General features: G+C 43.2%; 1 long non-coding RNA gene across 1 annotated transcript in view; it reads left to right on the top strand.

Annotated features, from left to right (window-relative positions):
* The window catches only part of LOC109513173 (uncharacterized), a 3,969-nt gene extending 3,128 nt beyond the window's left edge, over window positions 1-841 (top strand). The window contains exon 2 of the long non-coding RNA XR_002167672.1: window positions 53-841. This is a non-coding gene — a long non-coding RNA (uncharacterized LOC109513173). The remainder of the gene's footprint in view (window positions 1-52) is intronic.
* Window positions 842-6,730: the final 5,889 nt, after the last annotated feature.

Below are 6,730 nucleotides of genomic sequence, written 5' to 3'. Positions count from 1 at the left end.
TTGGAGGGTGGGGGTGGTGGGGGGGGTGCGCTTTAATGTTATCTGTGCGCAGATAGCGGACCGGTGACCCCGGGGGTGCGCAAAGTTCCCGGCCTGATTAACCCCGGCAGAGCCGCACGGGAGCAAAGGTTAACCGGCCTAATCAACTTCAAGAGGGCGACTCAGTCAGATCATCAACTACATGGGACACTTCCACACATAGTGAAAAAGACACACACACGCAGGTAAAGACATTCAGGAAAGTGTGATTATGATTATCATCATTTTTAGGAGTATTTGGATGACTTGCATTGCTCTAAAACTCTCCTTAAATCCACCCGGTGACATTTCTCATTAGTTCTGTTTGCTACGCACCGACTGGTTCACGTAAACATCAAAACGCTGACAATGAGGAGAATGTCATATGCAGCCTGCTTTGCATGAATAAAGGAGCCCTGCAATAAGTCTCAAATGTTATGTTTTTTTATTGCACATTATGTCACATTTTCTGGACAGTTTAGGATGATTATGATGACTACAAATATTTAATAAGGTGCACATTTACGGTGTATGATCGCATGGACAATTCTAAATCCGTTCAAAATATGAAGGGCTGCGAAGATCTATTTCGGTGAGCAAAGGAGGTTAAATGAAGCTTTGTCGTCTTTTTAAAGGCAGAATTATTGTGTTGGACATATCGGAGGTTGTCATCGTGGGCGTACCTAATGTTCTGGCCTGTACTCATACACACCTCTTCAAATTAGGCTCGCTTTTTATTGCCTTATTGTTTTAGTGGTCACATCTCAAGTGCAGCGTGTGTGTGTGTTTGATCTTTACATATGCAATCGCGCGTGCAAAAAAATAAATAAATAAATAAGCAACGCGTGTGTGTGTGTGTGTGTGGGTGGGTGTGTGTGTGTGTGTGTGCGTGTGTGTGTGCGCGCGTGTGTGTGCGCGCGCGCGTTGAAGATCCATTCATAAAGTTGTATTCCCTCACTCATGCGCGCAGGCGCACGTGCCTTCAGAGTCGCGTTTGCCAGTGACAGATGACGGTGGCAATTTGCACAGATAGAGATCAATTTGTCTCAATGATCACTCTTTAGGCCCACTGCCAGCCTGTTCGTTGGAATCAGCAGTTTTTTTTTAGGGGGGAGGGGGGGTGTTACAAAGGAGAGCTGGAAAGCAGTGGTGAGAAGTAATCAAGTACAACTACTTGGTTGCTGAACTTCAGAAGATTTTTTTTTCAAGGGGGATTCATTCCTCTCACTTTTTTTCTTGTGTACTTTTCTTGAAATAAAGGAGAGTTGAAGAGTGGGGGATGAGTGGTGAGCACGTCCCGGTGCTATGGGTGTGGGTTTGAATCCAGTCTGTGGCCTTCCTGAGTGGAATTTGCACGTTCGTCAGAGTGCACCGGCATCCTCCCACATTGCCAAAATGTGAAAGAAAAGAAAAAGTGAGACTCCCAATTGTCCGTAGGTGTGATTGTGAAGGGTGAATGGTTCTTTGTCTACATGACCAGTCCAGAGTGTACCCAACCTCTCGCCCCAAAGTCAGCTGGGATAGACTCCAGCACGCCCGCCACCGGAGTGAGGAGAAGCACAATGGATGAAGTCAACGACTTGAATCAGTACTTCCACCAGCTTTTAATTATTTTTCATCATTTATTTGTATGTGTATTTGTACATACGATAAAGGACAGCACGTGAGTATTTTTGCCCCCACTGCTGTCAAGCCAGACCCCCCCCCCCCCCCCCCCCCCCGCCCCTCCCTCAGAAATGAGCTGCGGCGGCTGGAGTAGCCTCGGGTCGAACTGTGCATACAAATTTTTCTTCTACTTCTTCTGAGGTGTCCGTTGTCCGGCAGACGGCGTATCGAATGACACAAAATCGTGCAATCGAGTGTTGGATTGTGTTTCCAAACCGGCGAGGTTGGTAATCCAGTCATTTTTTTTCCACCCTATTTTGTTTATTGATGCAATACAAGAATTGAAAGGATCACAAAAATATGCCTTGACAAGGACACATGCTCAGTTTTAAGAACTAAGTACCACACACTACATTTTTATGTATTCATCTTGGATAGGTTATATTTTATTTTTCTGATGGTTTTTTTTTTTTGGTGATGTCTACAGTTGAAAATTATTTGACTTATTCACGATATGCATATTAATTCCTTTTTTTCAGATGAGCTTCTTTTCACAAATTATCCATCCATGCATCCATCTATCGATCTCGTAGCTTCCTTGCAATTTCAAAGTCACTTGAGAGCATTTCAAAAGCACGAGTGAAGCATTTTTGCTGATTTGGATGGCTGAAATAAAAAATCACTTTCAACCAAATGCCCGTCTGTCATTCCTGCAAATCTCCGTGTTTTGTCGAACTGCGTTTCGCAATTCAACAGAAGGCTGTGTAAAATCTGTTCTGCTGGTTAATTTAGGTTACGAACTACATCTTTATGACTGTCTAGTTTTCAGTGCGACATATTCCCAACGTGAAGTTTGTTTCACAGATCGACACGTGCGCCGCCTTGGAAGTGAAGGTAAAAAAAGAATCTGTTGATGGAGAGTCCAGTTTTTCTTGGGTAAAGGCAAGAAGAAGCATGACTTCTTAGGAGGCCACGCAGAAAATACAATACAACATCACGCAAGAAGACTCGCAAGATGGTATTGTTGACTCGTGCGTCATGACTGATTTGACATTTTTTGAATCTTGTAACGACACAGAACTGTACAAAAAAATACTGCAAGAGACCCATTTGATTATCCGTTCTCATTCTTCTGCATAAAATGAACTACGAATGAAACAGAATGACTTATAGAGGGGATACACTCATTTAGAATCGAAAACTGAACATCCATCGCATGCCCTTTTCATTGCCAATCCTTGAAATGATCGTCAAACTTTGACTTGAAGCTTGATGCCAACATTGGAGGGCAAAGCAAAAAAAGTTTCACGTTGCCCCTCTGTCTAGGATACCTGCTTCTGATTAGGACTCATTTGGAGGAGTCCGAGTCAATATATTTATTCCTGGATTTTGCCACAAATGGCAGCTTTAAGTCAAAATGGCGGACTTATTGATCCATATCCAGGCATGGATCCATGAGACTTTATTCATGGATCTGTCATGACAGACATGTTCATTCAAATATATTGGCGATTGCCTAATCGGCTTCCAATCGGGGTTCATCTGGACGAAATTCGTAGAATTTTTTTTTTATTTGTTTTTTGTCGTAATATGTTCGACACCTCCATTTAATTTCGTGTCCACTTATGCAATTGGTGTTGGGAGGTCATTTTTGTCAACTTTCCAGGGGGCGCTACTGAGAGTTTCCCCCCCCCTCGGTAATAATGGCGAAATCCATCCAGCTTCACCTGAACACACACGAAACATGGTTGAGTCCTTAGGCAGTCTGAGCCCTCCAAAACACGAGTCATTCTTCGAAAGAATAATAAACAACAATTACAAGAGGGCCCCTAAACAGAAGATGATGAAATAACAACAAAAGCCCATGTTGGTTTGTCCGCCTGAACGAGCAGGCGAAAAGCTGTAAACGGCGGCGGTGGAAAAGCGGCGCAGAAAGGCGAGCCGCTGACTGGATGATGGCATTATAAACGGGTGTAATGTTCACAACAAGAGCAGCAGCAGGCAGAGGAATACGCGCCCTCGGGCCAAAGGCATGAAAGCGAAGGCGGCCACACATTGTGCTGTGATAGAGCCGAGAGCACTCGTCTGGCTTTGCTTCCAAAGTATCAAGAGGAATTTTTTTCGACGAGACGAGGTAAAAAAAAAAAAAAAAAAAAAAAAAGAAAAAGAAATAAGAGCCGCAGGGGTTTGGTGAGCTTGCTCGGTTGTTTTGCTCTTGTGACGCTGAAAGTTGTGACGATCTAGTGACACGTAAAGTGTAAAGATGTGATTCATGCCGACTCTTATCTGCGCAAAAAGTACAACACATAAATCATTTAGAGGGGTTCTTACCACCGCTGTTCTGAGGCATTTTTCTGTCCGCCGCTAATTGCTAATTGACCGGTCGCACCGCTCAACATTAATTTTTTCTTTTTTCTTTTAAGCAGAGATGCAAGTAAAACATTGAGATGAGTTTTTAGATTTAAAATTAAATATCCCAAAAAAACCCAAAAATGAGCTGGCAAAAATCCAAAGACGTTTTTGAAATCAGCATGCATCAAATATACACTTAGGGCACATCAAATTTGCTGTTGACGGGTGTTATTATAGCGGCAGAAGAGTAAAATTGGCTAGCGTGAGTGGCATCATGTATCGAGCAAAAGTGCAATGTATGTGTCCATGTATAGTGACAAAGTGCTTGCATGTAGTGCGGGATGGGGGGGATCACATGGAAGTGAAAAATAAACCCAGTTTTTCTGCGCAAGTTGCCGTGAGCAACGTTTGCTCGGAAGAAACCAAATGCTTGCTCAATGACATGTCGGAAACTTGAGACCTCCCCAAACATGTTTGCCAGCTATTAGTGTGACAGTGAATGACAGGAAGTCATCTTATGTCACTTTATTCCCAAATGAGTTCTTGACATTTTGGCATGGGGTAAGGTACTCAAAGAGATCAATGACAGTTTAGTAGAATTAAGGGAGGGAGGGGGGGTGGGATAGGTGTAGATGTGAGTGTTCAAAGAGATCAATGACAGTTTAGTAGAATTAAGGGGGCGGGGAAAAATAGGTGTAGATGTGAGTGCGGATGGTTGTTAGTCTTGCCTTGCGATTGGCCGGCGACCAGTTCAGGGTGTGTCTCGCTTCTCGCCCGAAGTCATCTGGGATCGGCTCCAGCTCATCCGCAATCCTAATGAGGACGTCTGCAATCGAAATCGGGATGAATGGATGGATTAAACGACGGGTTGATGAAGTAGGATGATGAAATTAATTAGCGACACTGTAATACAATTTCTGGCCCATCTGTCCGTAAGTAAAAGTCTAATGAAATTTCAATGCAAATTTTCCCTTTTGAGACTTTCTTTGATCTGAAATGATCATTCAAAGCACTTCCGGAAGTCAAAGTGGATCAAAATATGAAGATTGCGACACAAACTACTCGACAAAAGGCGCGCTACAGTGAGACCACTTCTTTGTTTTTGCCGTCAACTGCAAATGTTTGTGTTTGAAATCAATGGAGGGAAACTAAAATCTAGCTTCAGCTCATAAAAAATGCTTCCACACTGAACAATCCGTTCTGCTTTCCACTGCAAAACATCTTTTGATCGTGAGTCAAATAGATACACCCCTTACATACACACGTAAACATAACTAAATATGGCCTCTCAAGCATCTAAAATCGACCACAAAAGCAGTCGATTCTTCACTTTGTTCCAAAACTCCCCCAAAAAGTGAAAAAAGTCATATCAGGACAAGCCTAGAGCTGGGGCTGCTTTGCTATACCAGGCACCGGATGCCTTCAAATCTGTGCAAGACCGTCGAGACATTCTGGAGAGAAATGTGCTGTCTCGTGTCCGAAATCCTGGTCAGTCAGTTTCATTGAGCTTCCAACAACAAAAAAAAGACCCAAAACACACCGCTGAAAAATCACAAGAATGGCTGAGAGTAAAACCAGAAGATGGTCCTGTTGATTCTGAAGTGACCCACTATGAGCCCTGATCTAAATCCTATTGAACATCTGCAGAAGGCGCCGAAACATGCCGTCTGGAGAAAGCACCCATCAAACCTCAGACAAGTGCAGCGCTCAAAGTACCTGGTGACAGCAGCAGAAGTCACATTGACAGCAAAAGCGTTTGATTGTCGCGATGGCCTCAAAAAGATGCGCAACACAATATAAAGTTAAGGGTCCCATCATTTTTTTTATCCCGGGCAGTTTCACTTTTATCAATTTTGTGTCATTTCAATGAAATTTGTGTTTTTTTTTCCTCACATTCCTGAAAGGGTAGCAATCCATTTCTTTCCGGGGGTTGAGTATGATATGATGTTATCATCGGGTTAGGAAAATTCGGATCCCCACTCGGCTGACGATAGTCTGTGATTTAGTGCCGGGTAAAAAAGGATTAAGTTTATTCAAACAGCATGAAAATAATACCATAAACTATCAGGCTGATGGTCATAATATGGGTTCATGTAAGTGGGTCGGGGGAAAAAAAAAAAAAGTAGAGCCCATTCCATCAAGCTAATTGCCTGTTTGTGAAGAGGGAGCAAACTTTTCCAAGCGGCACTCCATAATGGAAGCTTTTTCTTAATCATAAATAGAGCTCTTGTATCCCACGGGGACCTGCTATTCTAATTTACAATTGAACTAAAGACCAAAGCTATCAATCTTTCACAGACACTTTATTCCTACACCGCCCCTCTCTGGCTTGTAATTGTGGTGGCACGGCCGTAAACAAGAGAGAAAAGGCAGCGCTGACTGATCGCTGGAAATGACATATTAACGCATAAGCACTCTCATTCACTTTGCACTCGACTGTGGATGGACACGGACACACGCACGCACACACACACACGCACAAACGCGCGCTCGAAAACGCACGTTGACCTAGTAGTGTAGTGAGGGCAAACATCCAGTGACATTTGTGGGAAATCCAAGCTACTGAGCAACGAAGGCATCCTGCCAACATAATGTGAGGCCTAACCAGTGTATTGAGTCAGATAAGAAAAAAAAAAGGGTTTAAACGCCATGTAAGAATGAAGGATCACCGTAATGTTGTTGTTGTTGTTTTTTTAACAGGGTAAATACTGACGTAAATACGGATCATGCACTATTAAGTAATTGGGTTGCGATT

This window comes from Hippocampus comes, unplaced genomic scaffold (assembly GCF_001891065.2).
Source record: "Hippocampus comes isolate QL1 unplaced genomic scaffold, H_comes_QL1_v1.1 scaffold42, whole genome shotgun sequence".
Lineage (NCBI taxonomy): Eukaryota > Metazoa > Chordata > Actinopteri > Syngnathiformes > Syngnathidae > Hippocampus > Hippocampus comes.
The sequence above is the reverse complement of the archived record's forward strand: the minus strand, read 5'-3'. Positions and strand labels throughout refer to the sequence as shown.